The sequence below is a fragment of the Patagioenas fasciata genome, chromosome 19, assembly GCF_037038585.1.
Source record: "Patagioenas fasciata isolate bPatFas1 chromosome 19, bPatFas1.hap1, whole genome shotgun sequence".
Taxonomy (NCBI): domain Eukaryota; kingdom Metazoa; phylum Chordata; class Aves; order Columbiformes; family Columbidae; genus Patagioenas; species Patagioenas fasciata.
Window position 1 is genome coordinate 4,842,209 of NC_092538.1, and position 19,011 is coordinate 4,861,219.

Sequence of the window (19,011 nt, forward strand, 5' to 3'; positions counted from 1 at the left end):
CTGCTGGAGGATGAAACCCTCGATGGAGGTAGGTGAGTCCTGTGCGAATCCCATTGTGTCCTGTTACTCTCAGGAACCTGCTGCTTGCACCTCTCCCCTGCCTGTGCATGAGGAATGTGCTGCCTGTGATGCTCATTCCCATATTATTGAAAAGCAAATGTGAATGGGTTTGCTCTGTGAGACCTCAGCTCCAAACACCCTGTATCCCCTGGCTCCTTCCACTGCTGTGAGCCAGGAACACTGCTTGTCACAGAAAGTGTTCAATGCTTAAATGTTTGCAGGATCGGTGTCTGAACTGGCATTCTTTGCCAAAACTATCCAAGCTTCATGAAGAACTCATGGAATAAACTTGCCAATGCAGGGCCAGCTCTTCAGCTAGCATGAGCTGGTGTGGTTCTGCGGAAGCTAAGTTGAGGATCTGCTCTTCCCTGATGTCTGCATTAGATATGCAAGGAAAATGAACAAAGCCAGCAACTGGATATGCAGTTCCATGATGAGTTGGTGCATCTTTCCATTCATTATTTTTATTTTGCTCTCTTCTACTGCTGGGAAATTATACAAATTCTTCTTGTATAGGAAAAGAATACTGATAATTAAGGGAAGTACTACTTGGATTTAAGGTAATCTCATAAGTCCACGTTAGTGTTCTCACATGTTAAAACCTGTGACAACTGCTATCTGATACCCAGGACCGGGTCCTCAGCTGCCCAGAATGTCACTTACCACATTCCTCACTGAACACTTTAGATGGGAATGGGGTGCTTGCATTAGAAGAATAAACCAGCAGAAAAAGAGGACAGGACTATAAGGCAGAAAGGCCTGGTCATCTTTCAGGGCAAGTTCTGCAGGTGTAGCTAAAGTGATGCACAAATCTACTCCAGATGGACAAGTCTCATTCCAGGTGGCAGATGTTACCAGAAGAAAAATGCTTCTTTATTGAGTTTCTTGGGCAGCTGGAAGGGCTTGATCTAAACTGACAGATACCTTTGTAGCTATGAGGACCTCAATCTGCTTGTCTTTAGGAGCAGTATTTCAAAAATCAACTTGGCTTCTTGACCTCCAAGGGTACCTGGATTAAAACCCTTGAAGATGGATGATAGCACAGAGATGTAAGAAGCTGTACTCTCACAGGAGATTCAATCTCCTCCCAGGACCCTAATTGAAGACCAGTTCAGCATGTGGAGTGGACAAAGACAGTCCAGAGGGCTTCTCAGGTTGAATTCTTGCTGCATTGTCCCATATGGGTGCAACATCCCAGGTCCTCAGCCCTTCCCACCTTGGGTGTTATGACAGGACACCAGGAAGAGCTTGTGGTCCACAGGCAGCCATGGGCAATACAGATCTCAACTTTAAAACTAGTTGTTTGAGTCTAGAAGCAGCTACTTTGATTTCCAGATATTGCAATTCCTACCCAAGGGGAAAACAAACAAACAAACAAACAAACAAAATAACTTCAAAAGTTTGTTATTATGTGGAAGAAAATAAAGGAGATTTTCTGATTGGTCTTCAGGTCCAGCATTATGAGGGCTGATGGTTGGGGTCAGGTGGTCAGTCAAATTCCTCCTCCATGCACTGTGCTACCAAAAGACCCCAGCTGTGCTGACCTTCAGGTCTTCGAAAATCCAGATGTTAATGACAACTGGAAATCTAGCTCTAGTTATGGAAGTGGAGTAGGTCAAGGCTTAGCCCTAGATATAAGTAGCACAACGGTAACAAGGGTAGGTTATTTTCAACTACAGCAGACTGCCTTATTTGCGTGGTCTCCATACAGTTTGTTGAAATCTGGAAGAATCTCAACCAGGGAGTCACATTAGCAGAATGAATATTAACCTGGGAACCTCCACGAAAAGCTTTACCTTGACTTTCTGCTATATATATTTTTCACTCTATGTAGTACTGTTGCTGAGCAATTTAATTCTCTTCTGGGCACAATTGTTGACCTGGTTTCCAGAAGGGCACATGTCCCAGGATTTATTTTATTCCATTTAAAGTAACTATGACCAGTTTTCATAAATTGAGGGGTTGAAATTGCCCATTCCCTAAGGCTCTCTAACAAATGAGATCAGAAGTCCAATGAAGACGCCTTGCAAAGCTTTTCAGTTCAATTACATAAACCCATGTGCAACTGGTAGCACTGCAGTCGGTTCAAATAGTATCTTTGCACATGTGGAAGAGAGCAAATTGAAGTATCTTTCATATCATATCCAATGTATTACTGGAAAGATTAAAAGGAAAATTTTCAAGGGACAAAGGATGAACAATTAATGAGCCCTGGAGTGACTCTGAGGCAGGTAGCAAAGAAAAACAACTTTAAAAGGAGGAACCATCAGAAGTGAGCAGTTTGGTGCCAAGTTTCAGAAGGAGATTAGTGGAGAGTTTCACTAGATCCATTAGTGTTTGCAAAGCACTTGTGGAGTGGATCAATGAGCATCACAGAAACTCCCAGGAGGAGGTGAATTAAAAGCTTTTTCTTTTTTCTTTTTTCTTTCTTTTTTTTTTTATAATGGGAAGCAGATAAAGCAGGGCTCACACACTACCTGAGGAGACTAAAACAAGACGTTGGACGGACATCTGGTTGAGTGCTGTCTGTCCATACCTGAATTAGAGTAAGGTCAGTTGCAAACACGTGGCCATGATAAAACTTTGTGATGTTGGCCAGCAGAGGCCAAATCGATGTTTTTTAAGTGACCTTAAGTCAATTTATTTTGAGCTTTGGCTTTTTCACCTTAGATTCTGAGCATTTAGTGGGGGGTGGCTATTTGTATGTGGGCAATAAACTCTGTGACTTGGTTTTAGTGGAAACAATAAGAAGGTACTAAAATCCTGAGAGCCACCTTAAAATCGCAGTGCCAGATCTTCAAATTATTACGTCGGCACAGCACCACTGAAGCTTCCCGAGTGCTATTGATTTACACCAGTTGAACATCTGGCCCATATGCTTTATATTATTAAATACTTCTGCGATTATTATGTGAACAATTAAGATTCATGGAAATGAAAAAGCAGGCTATGAATTGTGCCTTCGCTGCAATTCAGGGGGAGGAATCGCTTAGGGAATGTGGTGCCTTTTACTGTAGCTGTGCAGTTTATCTGTGTGCTTTTTCTAGAAACCAGAAAGTTGGTGTGAATGGGACCTCAGGAGGTTTTCCGGGCCATCTTCTTCCTCCAGAGAAGGGTTAACTTCAGTCCTGTCGTGTTTGCTCGATGTGCTTTTAAATCTCTTGACACTTGAGACCCCATAGTGTATCCCAATATTCAGTACTGGTGCTTTTTTCCCTGTCCAACCTCCCTCTCTCCCTGGCTGCTCCTGAGCAATCCAGCTTCTTGTTCTGTCCGTAGAGAAGAGCGCGGTCCCTTCCTCTGCCTGGCAGCCCTTCTTTGTATGCAAAGCTTGTTATTTTGTTTGCCTCTTCTGTGTAACGTTCAGTCTGGTCACTCGTGTTAGAATTCACCACTGAGAAAGTCCAGGCAAGCCCAAGCAAATGTTAACACTGCAATTTATTTTTCCCCCTTAAGCCTGATTCCCTTTCATGCTTTGCTGCTGAAGTGTAGAAGTACATCCAACCATAAGAGAGAAAGATCCATCTTTCACAATCAGGAGATCAAAGGAATAGAGTGAGATAACACTTTGCAAATCTGAAAGGATTTGGAAATCCCTCTCCTGCTATTTCTGGAAAAATGTCGATGGCAGGGCAAGATTATCTTCATTAGTAGTGTGAGAACGAGTGTTGGCCGCAAGTTTGGTTTAACCTGAAAAACAGCGTTCAGCAGCTGGATTTCCACATGTAAAATAATATCCAGAGAATCAAAAATTCTTTGCCACACATAAAATCTCCTCTGGTTGTGTGTAATGGAGCTCAGCAGAGTAATGCGCGGGAGAGCAGGATAACCTTTCACCATCTCCACAGTCCCCGGGGACTGGCGCGTCGCTGATTAACAGATGCTTGGTGACTTGAAGTTCCCGAAGTTAAAGCTTTGCATGTATTGCACAAGTCAGTGGTTTTACTGAGGGCTTGGAAGAGACATATTTTTTGGCTTTTATCCCACTTTTCAGACGTGGCATGATGTGACTGCTCTGAAGAGAAGGCAGTTGTTCTTTGGAGAGAGAGCAAGCTGAAGCAGCATTGTGGGAACTGCTCTGCAGGGCTTGACCCACCGTGTCCTGCCTGTGACAGGGACCACAGGCACCTTCTTCACCTCAGCAGCATGAAGCTTGAGCAGGTACATCCTTTCCAAAACACCTTGTTCTCTTTAGATACTTGGCATGTCTGGAGAGAAGGGTTGTTACTTGGGGTTTTTATTTTTGCTGATTCCATCTGGGCTTCAGTTTCTGCATAGAGCTGTGGAGGAGCTGCTGCAAAACCTGCCTCCTCTGCAGCCACCGGTCAAGTGAGATAAGATGAAGTAAGGCTCGCCGAGGGGTCTCTTTGACATTTGAAAACCAGTCCGGCCAAGCAGCTCCAGTGTTGGGCCATGTTGCTAAGCTGACTGAAACCAAGCCTGTGTTGCCCACCCAACAGATGCCATTCTTGAGTTCCCTGACCAGTGTAAGGCCTTGTCAGGCCATGGTCTTGGTGTGCAGACCTCAGTTGCTTTGTCCTTACTGAGATTTCACTTAGTATTGGCTCAAGTGAAAAACATGTTTCTACGCCAAAGAAAAGGCTGCGGGTAACTTAATGAACCAAAGTGGCCAAATTAGGAAAAGGACCCAGAAACTGCCAGGATCACTCCTCACAAAGATTGAGACCTCCACTTGAGGCTGCGCACGTGGTTTTCCTGCTGACTTCTGTGCCTTTGGATTAGGCTTCTGGAGGACTTTCATTTACATCTTGAAGTCAGGCAGCTGTTATCTGTTCTCCTCCTGAAAACACTTGGTCGATCGCTGCGTCTCTGCCACAGGAGCTGTGCGGAAAGCCACGGCTGTGTGCGGGAAGGTCTAATTAACAAAACCTGCACTCCAAGAATTTGCTGTTTTCAAGGCACTTCTCCACCTGCCAAGCTGTGCTAATGTTAGCAGTGCGTGGCAAAAAGAGATTTAAAACAAGTGCTGGAAAGAACCCAAAACCTGTCCCTGAACAAAATGCCACCAGCTCCCGAAAGACATGTATGACAGACTGAGAGCCCTGTAGCTGCCAGTTCTTCATGCCCTTGGTGATCTGCTTATATATATATTTTTAATACTTTACCTCTCTGGTGGTTCTTCTGCCAAAGTGTCTTACCACAGCAGTCATTAATTCCTTATATAAATAGGATAACTATGGCTTCTGTTGTTATAATAATCTGCCTTTGGTGTAAATTTTGTAGGACCATAGAGGTACGTCTTAGAAGAAAGTCGTGTCATCACTCTCACCGTGTAGACCAACAGAGCGAAGAGGTGCAGGTTGGTGCCTGATGAAGCAACAGAGAGGTGAAAGTATTCAAGAGTAACCAGAGGCACAGCAAGGGCTGCAACACAGCCTCTTCCTTCCCAGTTTCATCACTCGTGCTCAAATCAGAGATATTTCACGTGCAAAGGGCAAATAAATACATGAAAATTATTTGGAGGTGGAAGTTCAGAGAGGTGTGGAGAAGGAAGGATTTGGTGACTGCAGGTTTTGTGAAGAGAATCACCGGCTGGGAATCCTTGACAGAATTATACGTCATTACTGACGCTTCACAGCTTTGATTTTCATATTTATTTGTGACTTTTTTCTTTTCAACCACAGGCTCTTTTGACATGAGAGTCATGCTGTGCAAAGCACTATTGATTAGAGTTTCTAATTTCATGCCATTACAGCATGACCATTGGGGAATGAAATGTATTTTATTTTTTCCAGCACGGCTATGCCAGCACTGCTTGGGACGCAGCCACCGCGAGGGCTGTCAGCAGCAGGCACTTTCAGCTAAAGATCTTTGCTGTTTGAGCCAAAAGGCGAATTTGCCCAAGGTCTAAGCCTCAGCTCAGTGTGGTGTTCCTGGAATTAGAACAGATCAGTGGCAAAGTGTGTTTTGAGGCCAGAGGTTTCCAGAAGGATGGTTGACTTGGGGACTTTCCATCTCTCAATCAGGCCTACAAAAGGCCATTTTTTTTTTCACCTTCCAGAAGATTGGTTGCCATTTGCAGTAATACCTGCCATCTTTCCAGCATCTCTCAAAAAAATGAAGGAACCTGAAATGACTAAAGGTGTAGGAAAATCCCAGAAAATGTGTGTTCCGCTCATGTAACATATGCAGCCTCCATTATGTAAAAGGGACAAGAATGAATTGATTGTAAACCTGAGAAATACTTATCTCAGCCATATAGTTTTTTCCTCTCACATGCTGGATTTGGGCCCTTCCAGAGTTTCCCAAGGAAAGGGTTTGTGGTGACACAGGGAAGTTTGTGCCTTAATAGCATTTCACCCTGTTGGTGCTGGCTAGGGGCATCTTCCCCTTCCCTCTTCCTCCAGATATCCCCCAATCCCCTCAGGTTTTTGATCTGTCCCAAAACAATCTGTAAGAGGATTCCTTTAGGTTCCTGCAAAAAAAATCACCACCTTTTTTTTTCCCCTGCGTAACAAGGCTTGTGCGATCCTGAAGTAAAGAGACCAGGGAGATAAAGTCAACGTAAGTCTGCAGCTGAGCTTGACTCTAATGAGTTTCTCTCACGGTATAACTAACGTGGCTTGTCTTACACTCTGGTTTTACCTCTGAACAGTAGATATGCACTAGCTGTCCTCAACTAATGAAGCTTTCCAGCAGTGAAGACAAGCTCTAACGGAGCGGTTGTAGACATGTGAAACCCTTACAAATAGCCAGATGAGAGAAGAGCGAATGCTTGAAATCTGTCAAAGGGGAACCAACCGAGAAAGTTCTCCAACTCCTGCTTTATTCCAGGAGCTCCTGACACCCGCCGGCGGGTGATGAATTAGTGCAGCACAGTCGGAGCTACTTGAGACACGAATCCCGGAGCTGTTCCTACATGTACTGGAGGTAGCATGGCCAGTTTTGGGCTTTTCATGCAAAAAGACCGAAGTGTACTGGAGCGAGGCTGAGAAAAACTGGGGTTTTGAGGTGGCAAAGGGACATCTTATTGCTGTCGGTGACTGTTTATAGGAGGGTGTGCAGAAGACAGAGCCAGACTGTCCTTGGAGATGCACAGTGACAGGACAAAAGGCAACAGGCACAAATCGCAGCATGGAAAATTCTGGTTAGATATAATGTAAGAAGTGTCCACCCTGAGGACAGTCAGATCCCAGATGGGGGGCCCAGAGAGGCTGTAGGATCTCCAGTCTCGGAGGTGTTCAAAACTCGGGTGAACAAGGCAGCCCAGTAAGTTGGACCTGCTTGGTTTGAAAGTCGTGATTTTAACTGTGACTTGTGTGTGACACTGCGGATGACACTGCTGATGTCAGGCTGTAGTGATACATGAGGTTCAAACTTTCTAAGCAGGAGGCCTGTCCAGCCCTAGATAAATCTGCCACGTGAGTCCACTCGCTTCTCAGTGGTCTGATTCAACATTGCAGGATGCATTGTGCTGCCACCGTCCTTGCTTTCGCTAGCAGTTACAAGCACAACCCTTTGAAACAGGACTCCGGAGTGCGATGCTATAGATGGTGCTCACCTGAAAAGCCATTCCTAAAGCCACTCCTCTGCCACCCGCTTCCTGCACAGCAGCTCCACCTGGCCCCTGCAGAGCAGGTTGGTGATGTCTCTTGCTTTTGCTGTTGGATATGGTGAGCTGTTCAGTCTTCCTCACCTGCATGGGTGATTAGCCAGCACAGGTGATTGATTAGCCAGCAGCCTCTGGATGTGGGGCACAGCACCCCTGAGAATCGGTGCTGGGCAGCTGGCAGGTTGACAGGTTCAATTCAGTGCCATACCAGCTTTATCCTATTGTTTCGGGAAGGTGCCCCAATTGGCAGCTGTATTTTAAAATCTGAAAAGCCACATGGATTCATGGAGTGAGCAAAAGGCTTTTTGGCCTCAGCTGAAGCACAGCCTGGTCTGTAATGTCGCAGAACCTCGATGGAAAGGAATCATCCTCATGCTATTGCCATCACTTCACATGTATGTCCCCAGTCCAGTTTCCACTGCAATGTAGAGTCTTCAAACAAGGATCTCTCTCTCTGTCTACTGCACAACTTCGGCTTCACACATCACCTGTTCATGTCAAATTGTTGAAGACAATGGTGAGAGATGCCCACGGTGCATCATCTGCCACTGCCCAGCATCCATCCCCTCCAGCAACCTGTGACACGGCCACAAAGCCCTGCAAGGGGAGAGCTTGGCCCCTTCCCCGGCACTCGGGTTTCACTATATCGCGGTCCCGGTGAACTCCCTACCTGCCCTCTGCCTACAGAGTCCTGGGGTCTTTTGCAGGCTTGCTGACATTTATGCACATTTCTAAATATCACAGAAGTATTGCTGGGAGAGGGAAGCGTGGAATGAATGACACGGACTTGCAAGCAGCAGAGGGAAAAAGGTAGTTGAAAGTTTGATTATAGTAACCATGCCAATACCCCCCGAGGAACGAAGCCTCCTGCAGGCATGGTGCCTTTTCCAGGAGATGAAATGAACTTCTTCAGGTTTAGCCCTAAGTAAACGGCGGTCCAGCTCATAAAACATCCTGAAGTGCAGAACTGTTTACAGACTTTATTTGTCTTGAGCCTTGCGCTTTGTGAGATCAGAGGCAATTTTATTACCCAACTTCATGCAATGTCATTCCAGAAATGATCACAAATGCCATGTGGATGTTTATCATAATGAGGAAATGCGTTACAGCCTGAAAGGATAGTGGCGTCTAATAGAAATATACTTTGAGGGCAGCTGAGGACCAATCCTAAGGACAGGCTCTTCCTTGCTCCTTTTTACTCTGATTTCTACCTGCCTCATAGCTAGAGTGGAATGGACATATCCTGGTCCTGGTGGTCCCTGACTCCCTCTCCCTGCAGCTGAACACAGGTCAAAGCCAAAGGAATGAGGACTGAGCCTTCCCTCCCTGGTAAGGGGCATCGGTTTTGGGGAGCAGTTCCCCTCAGTGAATTAGAGCCATGGCTGCGTGGAGGAGAGGGGAGCAGTGGCGATGTGCAGCCAGCCAGCTTGGATTGCAGGTAAAATGGAGCTTGGTCAGCTTCCAGTATTGGAACTTAGCCTTTTATTTTCCAAGGAAGAACAATTTGTCTTTAGGATGCTATAAAAGCGCCTTCAAGAATGTCATATCATCTGTTAATGCGACAGAGAAACTCTTAGAAACTTAATTGTGTGTGTCACCAAATGAGGAGAGAATAGTCCCTTGAAAGATCCTGTGTTTTGAAAACACACAGTCAGTTCTAAATACTTTAAAATGCTACATGCTTCTTTACTCCTGCTGACAATAAGAGTAATTGCTGAGCACAGGATAAAGGTGATTGTCTGGAATGTTTCAGCGCTATTTTCTTGTTCCGTATTTTTTTCACAATGCAAAAAAGACAATGGCGTTTCTTGGTCTGTGACCAAACAAAAGGAGAGGTTTTCTTTTCATGCCAAGAGGCAGGCAAAACACAGATCTCAATAACAAGGTGACTCTTCCAGTTTGAGAACATCTCAGCTCCCATCCCCAGTTCTCTTTGCCCCTTTCCTTGCTAGATATTCACAGTGCTGTGATGTTTTAGGGACTGTTAAAAAGCAGGTGAACAAAAACAGTTAATGACAATTACAGCTGTGTTTCGGTGTCAGCATGGGGCAATAGGAGCCGAGAGTCCTGGAGACACCGTGGCTGCGTGGTGCTTGCACCACATCTGAGCACACCCAGACAGGGCCCAGACCCTGGCTGGAAGGACCAGATGTTGAGCACTGCAATAAATGATGTGACCAATGCTCTAGAGCAGTGGCAGAGGTGGCACTGAAATCAAGGCCCTATTGCCACCAGAGCACACCGTTTCTCTAACGGAGAAAAAACATCGAAAAAACCGAAATTTTTAAAGAAAACAGGCTCCACAAAGCATGGCTTCCATAGAAGAGAGGTGCTTGAGCTGAGAAACTTTTGCTGGAGCCAAGGTAGTTTTGGCTGAGCGATGCCTTGCCGTTTCAGCCCCTTGCACGCCCAGTCGACAGCCCCGGTTCCTGCTACAGGTCTGCTGCCCACGAGATGACAGGTAAGATGTTTCCTCCCATCATTTACTCATTGCACTGTCTCTCCAACATCTCTCTTAATTCTGGGGAGCAGGAGACCTTGAGCATTTCAATTTGGTTACTCGCATGTTGTTTTTATTTTAATTTGGCCATAATGGTTGGCATAGAGGATTCATTTCAGCCTGACCAGCGCTAATGTAGGTGTCTGCTATCACTGTGCTCATTCATTAAGGACTTGTTTGGCTCTCTGCATTTTCCTGTGTGGCCCATGATGCAGCATCATACATTACAAAGCAATATCCACTGCAACGTAGTTTGACATCTGAAACCTCAAATGAGACATGGGCTTATGCTGACTGTACTGGTGATATGTTTCCTTTGCACCTGCTGTGAAAGCAGGAGAAAAACAGGTGTGATCTATAGCTTTAGCAATTTATTTTTTCAATTTAAACATTCATTGTTTTTTTTTGTGGGCAAGCAGATATGCAAAGCACAGCAGATGTCTCAGACTTTAAGAGACAAGGGAAGATTTCTCCTCGGTCCTTAGATGAAATGGACTGGGCTTTGCTCCAGAAAACAGGAACGATTAATCCATCACTGAACATGAACTTAAATGAGCTAATATTGGGTATTTTAGTTCTGATGTATGTGCTAAATGAAGTAATCATTCAGGGCATAAAAGTAATGGCTTTGGGAAAATGTTCTAAAACGCAGTGGCTGAGGCACGTGGGGCTGGAGCGGGCACCGGCTCAGCTCTTGCTCCTACACTGGTTTTGTGCCAGGACGGAGCCGCACGGGGCTACATGGAGTATCCTCTGAGCACAGGAGGAGTAAATGCTGCTTAAGCCCAGACAGTCTGCAGAGCAGTTTCTGTGTCTTGACACATGCTGCCTACTCCGGCCCACGGCTTTATGCCGAAAATATCTCAGCGTTGTGCTGTGCGTGCCAGGGCGAGTCCTTCGTCGCGTTATCTGCCACCCTGGATGCTCCGCTCTGCAAATACCACTGCCCACAATTACACCCTTAAACAAGAGACAGCAATTGATATTTTATCATTAGGATTTTTTTGCTATGACTTTTATACCCACCTGGAGTGAACAAACTAGTATGAGTTTCATCCAATTATGTTAAGTGCAGTTGGACATACTGTGCCGAACACAATCTCTTTTTGTTGGGAGAGGGGGGCAGTCCGCTCCCAGCTCCAGGCACCATCATTCATTAAGACATCATTTGCCTCTCACCAGCAGAGCCGAAGCAGCAAATCTATAGGATGTCATAATAAGGTGTGCTAATGACAGACAGGCAGAACAGGATTAACACAAGGGTCCTCTCCACATTATACCCTCCTCTTACTACTTTGCTCAGTCCTCATCTTTTATGATCTCCAGAGGAAACGTTTCAAAGGGGTGCATGGAAGTGAGGCCCACAAATCCAATTAACTGCTGATGTAGTTTGTGCCTAGAATCAGCATGCAACACTTAAAAAATACTGCCTGATTGCAGCAGGCTAGGGAAAGGAAAATATTGGGCATACAGTGCTGTAAATAAGCCTCTGATCCATCCCTGCCTGATGTTCTTACCCTGGGCTAGGAAAAGTTTTGATAACTAGTTCAATGCCTTTGCTCTCATGGTCCAGTTCATCACATGAGGCCACCTCTGCCCTTCTGAACCAGACCAGTTAGGATCTTATTTTTACTGGAATTACTTGGTTGGTGTACCAGAGGCTAAGTGGGAGAAAGAGCCTGCTTGCTTCCCTGGAGGCTGCGGTTTCCTCCTTGGCCTCATCAAGGTGCACCTGGGATTCAGTGAAGTGTCTTCATGGCAGGATGCTTCTTGGGCAGTCATTTGGGGCTGCACCTCCCTTTTTGTCCAGGACAAAGCAGCCCTGCCACCTTCATCACTGGACTGAGTGTGGGCAGTTCAAAGTTTCTCTAAATGTACAGAGAAGATGCATCAGGGTTCAATTTTGCAAGTGCACGTCTTTGCAGGGGAGAAGAGAAGGACATGCTTTTACCAATCAAGCTCTACGTACATATATCCTGATATGTAACTCTAGTAATTATGCTATGAGTGTGACATAGGCATAGTGATAACTGGTATTGAAGGTGCTTTTGTCAGCATCACGTTATTCCCACATGGGGGTGGGTAGCACGGCTCTGAAACCATTGCACAGGGCTGGGCTGGACTCTGGAAGTGCCACCTCTAAGCTCTCCCTGAGGCATCAGAGGAACCAACCAGTGGCAGAGGTTTCAAAAACCATGTTTCAATAGTCCCGTCACACATGGAGGAGGGAGGTTGGGGCACTGACACTGATTTTGTGTTTCTGCTAACAGCTCCTGTATAATTCTGTCTGCAGCAAAGCTCTCGTTGGTATAGGAATGTCATAAAAAAACACAATTTCAATGACTTTGCTGTGACCTGGCCATAGTCTGTCCCATGAGTTACTTGTAGGAGATGATGGCTGCGACTCGTGGTCCTGAAGAGCACAGTGTGTGGTGCTGGAGAAGGGCTGAACCAGTTGCCTCCTTGCATTTTCCAATCCAGTTCCAAATCTGGCAGCAGAGAAACTGGGAAGGAAACTCCGCATTTCTACACCAGTGTCAGTCTGGGCACAACTGGGACAGCGGGGACAGCGTGGCAGCAGCCAGGGCAAGTGCTCGGCACTGCACACTGTGTTAGCAGGCAAAACACTGTGGTAACGTACTTAAACATACACAGTAATAACATTAACTTGCAACTTTTGCAAATTATTACTAATGCCGGTTTCTTCCTTGCCTTGTGTATGTATAGTACATAACTAGGCACAATAAATTCAGCCTGTTCCTTGCAATTTCTTCTTCCCAGGGAGCAGCCACTACCGGTGGCACCAGGGACCCAAAATGCAGCTGAGAATCAGCGAGTCAAATAACTCACCAACACAATCCTACACAATACATCCCTGGAGAGAATGAACCGAGCGCCTGAACACATGGGGGAATCTTATATCTATCTGTCTTCTGTACTGTTATGGCTTTTATCTAATTATCTGACTTTTTACCACCTATAATGTGTTGGGTTTTTTTGTCCCAGCGTGCCTAGAAGCAGCACTACACCCATTTGCCCAAAAGGGAATTGCTGTGGAGATGGATGGAAGGACATGACTGAGGTCACCCAAGGCCTGTGTTGGAGAAAGGAGCTGAAGCTGGGGCTCTCCCAGCAGGGACTGAGTGTTACAACATAGGCTCTGGATGGAATTGAAGGAAAAGGATTTCACGGTTGAAAAAAGGCCCATTCTAACTCCTGCCCTACCTCTGAAGCCAGTGAGAACACAAGTTATCTTCTAATATTTTCCTTCCCAGGGCATCTGTGCAGCTTGCTGGGAAGGGTACAACAAGCCCACAGCTGGGCCAGATGTGCAGCTGATTCCTTCATTTGCCTCTTTGATTCCCACTCTTCCTTTGGGATGGTATCAGTCCAGCCCTGCAAAATTGAGTTATCTTTTTACCGCTTCCAGAAATACAATTTTCCAATGATTTTTCCATTTCCAGAGCAGGTCACACTCTCATGGCCAGTGACTCCGCTGTGGTCTGTGAGTGAATTAGGGAGGTGACACAGGACTGCAGCGGAGTGGCACAGCCACCAGCACAGTGACAGCCAGAAACTTTACGACCGTTCCCCCGAGAATGCTTCAGACTGCTGAGATTCAACACATTTAGACAGGATCCAAGGACCACGGCAGATGCTTAAGGACACATTCCCCTACAGAAGCTCTTCTAGAAAATCCCAAACTGAGCTTGAGCCAAAAGCACAGGAGATGATCTTCAAACACTGTTAGAAGTAAGTCTCCTTGGCCAAAATTTCGCTTGCTGTTTTTCTGCACTCCAGTGAAGCTGGCTGCTGTCTGCAGCCTGGAGATGACTTCATTTCACTACATTTCTCAGCCCAGGCATTCTGTGCCTCAAAAGCAGTTGTTTGTGCTGCAGTTGGAAAACGTGTATCATCGCAGTTGCCTTTTTTTCCACTGCAGAGTAATTAATCGATATTTCTCATGGAGGGCAGTCAATTTCTCATTACACTGAGCTTTCACAAAGTTGCTTTTTTTTTTTCCTTCACAGAAGAGAAGTGGAATATCAAGGAGTCACTTTATGCTCAGGCTGAGGTCTCTGCTTCACACTCTTGCTCGCTTTGGGCTGCGAGAGTGTGAAGGCAGAGCGGTAAATTTCACATTGCAGGAGGCAGCCGCAGTTGCTGGTGTAAAACGAGTAAAGGTTTTCCTGCAAAATTTTCCATGCCGCTCTGTGCCATCTGCTGTGTGCCTGCGATCCTGTGCCAAGGGCTGGGTTAGGAGCGATGCAAAGCGAAGGTCACAAGCTGCCAGTTTTTTGATAACCTGAGATCATGACCCCCTGCCAGCTGCGGGAATTCGGGTGGCACCTTTGTCCTGGTGCAAGGTGGCCGGCACAGGTGCATAATACATAGATATTTTATATATCTAAATATAGAACCAATTTTAATGTGATGACCTGAGGGGAAGGGAGGTAGACACTGCTCCCTGCATGGCTGTAGCACATAAGGACCAAACCCTGAGCAGCAGCAACAAAACCGTCATTGAGTCTTCCATTAGATTCATGAGTTCCTTCCTGACCCCACGTATTTCACTGTACAATAGAGTACTGGAAGTCATTGTTATTACAAAGAATCACTAATTCAATAACGCCGCTATCCTGCGTGAATAACAGCCATACAATATTAATGCATTTTCCCCATCATATTCATTGCAGAACACAAAAGCTGTTAACAGAACACAAGAAGTCTTACGGCAAGGACGCTGCTAATGCGACAGCCGCTGTTGCCCGTGCATTGCTAGCGCCAAATTGAAGCTCTGGAAATTATGATTGCAAAGCACATTTTTGGCTGCCATTCACAAAAAAGAAAAAAAAAAGGCTAAAAGTTAAAACTTCAAATAGAAGTAGGAAAGCTGCCTGGCATTACACGATAACATGGCACTTTATTATCCCTCTTCAATTGTTTGACGTTTATGCCTCTGTTTAGCAAGTCTGTTCGTTATCGTTCTCCAATTAACAGAGACTTTTTTTCAGATAATTTTTATGAAATTCTCATTTAATTAGCAATACAGCTGAGTCTCAAATGGCAGTTTTAAAAATATCCTTCTACCAATCAGGCAGCCAAATGGTCTTTCTGAGATATTTACAGTATTGTAAACCTTCGTTTGTCTGCTAATTATCCCCCTGCTTTGGTGATGGGAATGTGAACACCTGACAATCGTAGGTTATTCACCGGACGCTTTCATTGTGTGGAAAAATATAAATCTCACTTATTAAAACCTTCTCATGGGCTTTTTGTAAAGTAAGGAGCGGGATTTATCAGATGATTTTCAGATGCCGTGCAATAGATGGGGAATTAAAATAATGGATGAAAAATAATAGAAAGCAGGTGTGACAGGAGACATTAGGCATTCTATAGGCACAGAGGAAAATGGGAGGAAATACATTTATAGTACAATAATGAAAGAAAAAAAAAAGAAATCAACAGTAACATTTCAGTGAATGGACCCTCCTGCAATACAGCTGGAGACCATTATGGTATTTAGCAACGAATACACAAATAAGCTTAAAATGCATTTTTGCTGTATATTGATGGGTGTACATAGTTTGGGTAGAAAAAAAACCTTTAATCTACCTCTGAACTGCTTCCACATTTGTGAAAGAACGTGGCGGCTTTCCAGGTCTCCGCTGTTCAGATCTCGCTGTTCAGATCTCAGACACCACTGTTCTCCATCACCTTGGGACGGGGGAGCATGTGCAACAATGGGCTGGTGACTAGCTGGGTATGGGAAAATTCATGTTTTCATACCACAGGGTTACAGGGCAAAACAGCAAATTTGAGAGGAAAGGAAACATCTTATGTTTGAGGTTTTAAGCCTAATTCTAGCAGGAGGTAGGAGACTTCTGCTTATGGGGTTTGGGTGCTTGGCACAGTCAGCTGATTCAGCCACTGTGACTTCCCAGTGCCTCCGTTATAGCTGCACAGCCCTCTGAAGCCCAAACAGGGAGGAAGAAGGTATGTGAGATCCCAACGTGGCTCTTTCAGCTGGTTGAAATGCACTTCAGGTCTGCAAGATGCCACCAACCATCCTCACCAAGTCTCACCAGCTCCAAGAAGCGCTTCCAAGTCAGCGTGTGGGGAGCAGGGAGAGAAGGCGCTAATGCTTCCATCCAGGCATTAAAGGGGAGCCATGGAATCATCTGCTGCTGCCAGAGAAGTGGAGAGGATCCCTCGGAGAGTCACTTTGGATCTCCAGCTGTAACGTAACAACACGTTGTTACGAATCTCTATCAGTGCACTCGTAGTGCAGCTGGAGAGTATGTCTGACATTGCCTCCAGTGACCTTTTCAACATAGTCCAAGTGCTGCAGAGCTGGTGTTTCCAGAGGAATTCAGATCGAATTTACTCAGGCAGAAAGGATTGGCCTGAGGACAGCCCCACCACTCGCTTCGCATTTCTCCTTGTCATTCTTATGGAAATCGCAATTCTTTATGCATGGCGCTTCTTCCTCCACCGCAGCAAATGTGTCCCTTGAAACAAGAGAAACAGCCACCACACTTTTAACAGAGGGTCCTCGGTGGCCGGGCAGGGATGACGTGCTGTCAGGAAGGGTGTTCACATGGTGCTGGTGGCAGCAGAAGTCAGAGGATGAAGGTGTGAGCTTGAACACAACCTGTCGAAAGGTCACAACGTGGCCACGTGCACTGGCACCCCAAATTAGCTGCTGCGTGTCAAGCACCCGCTGTTGTGTTGATGCAGCTTGTGGCCACAGGATGTGAAAAGCAGAGATTTGTACAAGCTGATAGAGACACGGATGGGAGAGAAATTCATCCAGTCTCTGTGAGGCAAGAGCAGCTGAGGAGCAACATGTCAGTGCATAACACTGATGGCTCTGGGGCGAGGGCTCTGCCTTTCTGGGGGCAAGGTGCGTGAGTCTGGGGGGGAAATGTTGGTTTTCTTCACGTGCTTCCCTGGCACAGTATGATTATTTCATACATGTTTGTATGAGTTGCTTTAAAATGTAATTTCTTTGATTAATTTGGTGTCTGTATTTTCACTGTTTTGTTCGCTCCAATTTATGACAAAATTGAACAAAGTGGGTAACAAAATATAGCCCTGTCAGGCTCCTGTCTTCACGGATATAAAGAAAAATGTGAAACTGTCAGGCACACAAATGTGCCAAACCCCAAGGAAAATTATTACATTCTGCTTGACATTTACTTTAATTTTACAAAATTCTGTAATACCATTATAAATAATAATAATAAAAAGCTGCATGGAAATATTCTTAAGTGTATTTATTTTCATTTGCTAGCTTTGTGATTTATGGGTTTGTTTTATTTTGTTTTTTTTCCCTCTCTCCGCATCAAAATAGAGACTGAGCACCTTGAGCCTGAGCACTGTCACCTGCTTATCCATGGGCCAGGGGCAAGGAGCTGGGAATTCAGGACATCCAAGGAAATGTGCCTGGCTCATAAGGGTGGTGGAAGGTACCAGGGGATGTGTCTGCTTCCAAAAGCTCCACAAGTCTTATATTGAGCCCTGAAAAGTGTTCTCGAAGGGACTGGTAACTGAGCCAGATCCATGACTGCTAATACCAATTCAAGAAAATTGGTTTATACCAGCTAAGGGTCTAACCGGGGATGATCTGATGGCCCCGAGTGGGAACGGGAGACAGACACCCAAAATAAGTGTGAGAAGTGAGTAGTCTGACCCAAAGAATAGTAATGAAAGTAGAGAAAGAGTTGAGCCTGGAGAAGAAAAGAGAGAGGAATCCAGCAGCACTCAACTTCTAAGAGGGGGATAAGCAAAAGCTGTTTGAAAAAATACATATGGATGATGCTGAGGGCCTAATTGTCCTTGCTCTGCTCATGTCAACATTGCCATTCTACCCTTCCAGGAGATCAGGGTTGGCTCCTGAGGCCATCCTATCCTTGAAGCTCCTATGAAGAAGCTCCATTGCACAGTTTTTAATTGAGAGGCTTCCAGCCGTGCTTATTGGTGGAGCTCCAAATGCCATCAGGGCTTCTTCTCCCAGCTCACTTAATTCTGAAAATCCCATGTTCTCCCTGCCAAGCCTCAAAGTAGAGTCACACACCAAAGGAGATGGGAGAAGAAAACCACATCAAGGCATCAAGGTGACTTTTCCTCTGACAGATGAAGACAAAGAAAAGTGTATGAAAATAATTGATGGGATGTAGCGAACGGAGATGGCATCATTTACATACTGAACTGACAGCATGTGCCATTCACAGGCCCTTTCCACTATAAATAATGCTTTATAGTGACACAAAAAAGACCTATTTATCTTGGAAGTTCAAAAGGCACCATCAGAGTGGACAGCCAGCTTCTGGACTACTCAAGAAAATGTTTATATAGGAGACTGTGCTTTAGATAAAGACACATAACCTGGCTGGTACAGGCACGGCTCTGTAGCCAGTGAATCGTGGCACTCCAGGGATTTGCGGCCCATATTTGTGCTCCCCCACATATCACCCCAAGGTCTGATGTCTGATGCACTGCTGGGGACACAGCCAACCCATCACCTGCTGCAGGCCAGAAACCTCAAAGGGCTTGGAGTTGTTGGTATTTGCCACCTTTCCCCCCCCCCCCCCCCCCGCTATCCCTGTTTCCGCGGTGCTTGGGTCTCCTTAACACCCCCCAGCTGTGCTGGATCTGGAGGTGAGTGCTCACAGCTGCTCCTAACATACCAGCCTCACCTATTATTGGTTAAAATGAGCTCAATATAAATAGCTGCACTTTGTTCACCTGGCTTTTTTTGAACAGGAGTGAGTTAGGGAGCATGCTCTAGGTTGGGATATCCAGGGGGAAGGTGCCCATGAAGCCGAGCAAGGATGCAGGAACCAGCTCTCATGCAGCTGCCACCCTGGGTACC

At 45.6% G+C, this 19,011-nt stretch overlaps 1 long non-coding RNA gene across 1 annotated transcript; it reads left to right on the plus strand.

Annotated features, from left to right (window-relative positions):
- Nucleotides 1-4,025: 4,025 nt before the first annotated feature.
- LOC139829448 (uncharacterized) lies at nucleotides 4,026-17,398 on the plus strand. Its single transcript, XR_011741917.1, has 3 exons — nucleotides 4,026-4,221; nucleotides 5,305-10,094; nucleotides 12,915-17,398. It is a non-coding gene; the product is annotated as an uncharacterized lncRNA (long non-coding RNA).
- The last annotated feature ends 1,613 nt before the right edge of the window (nucleotides 17,399-19,011 follow it).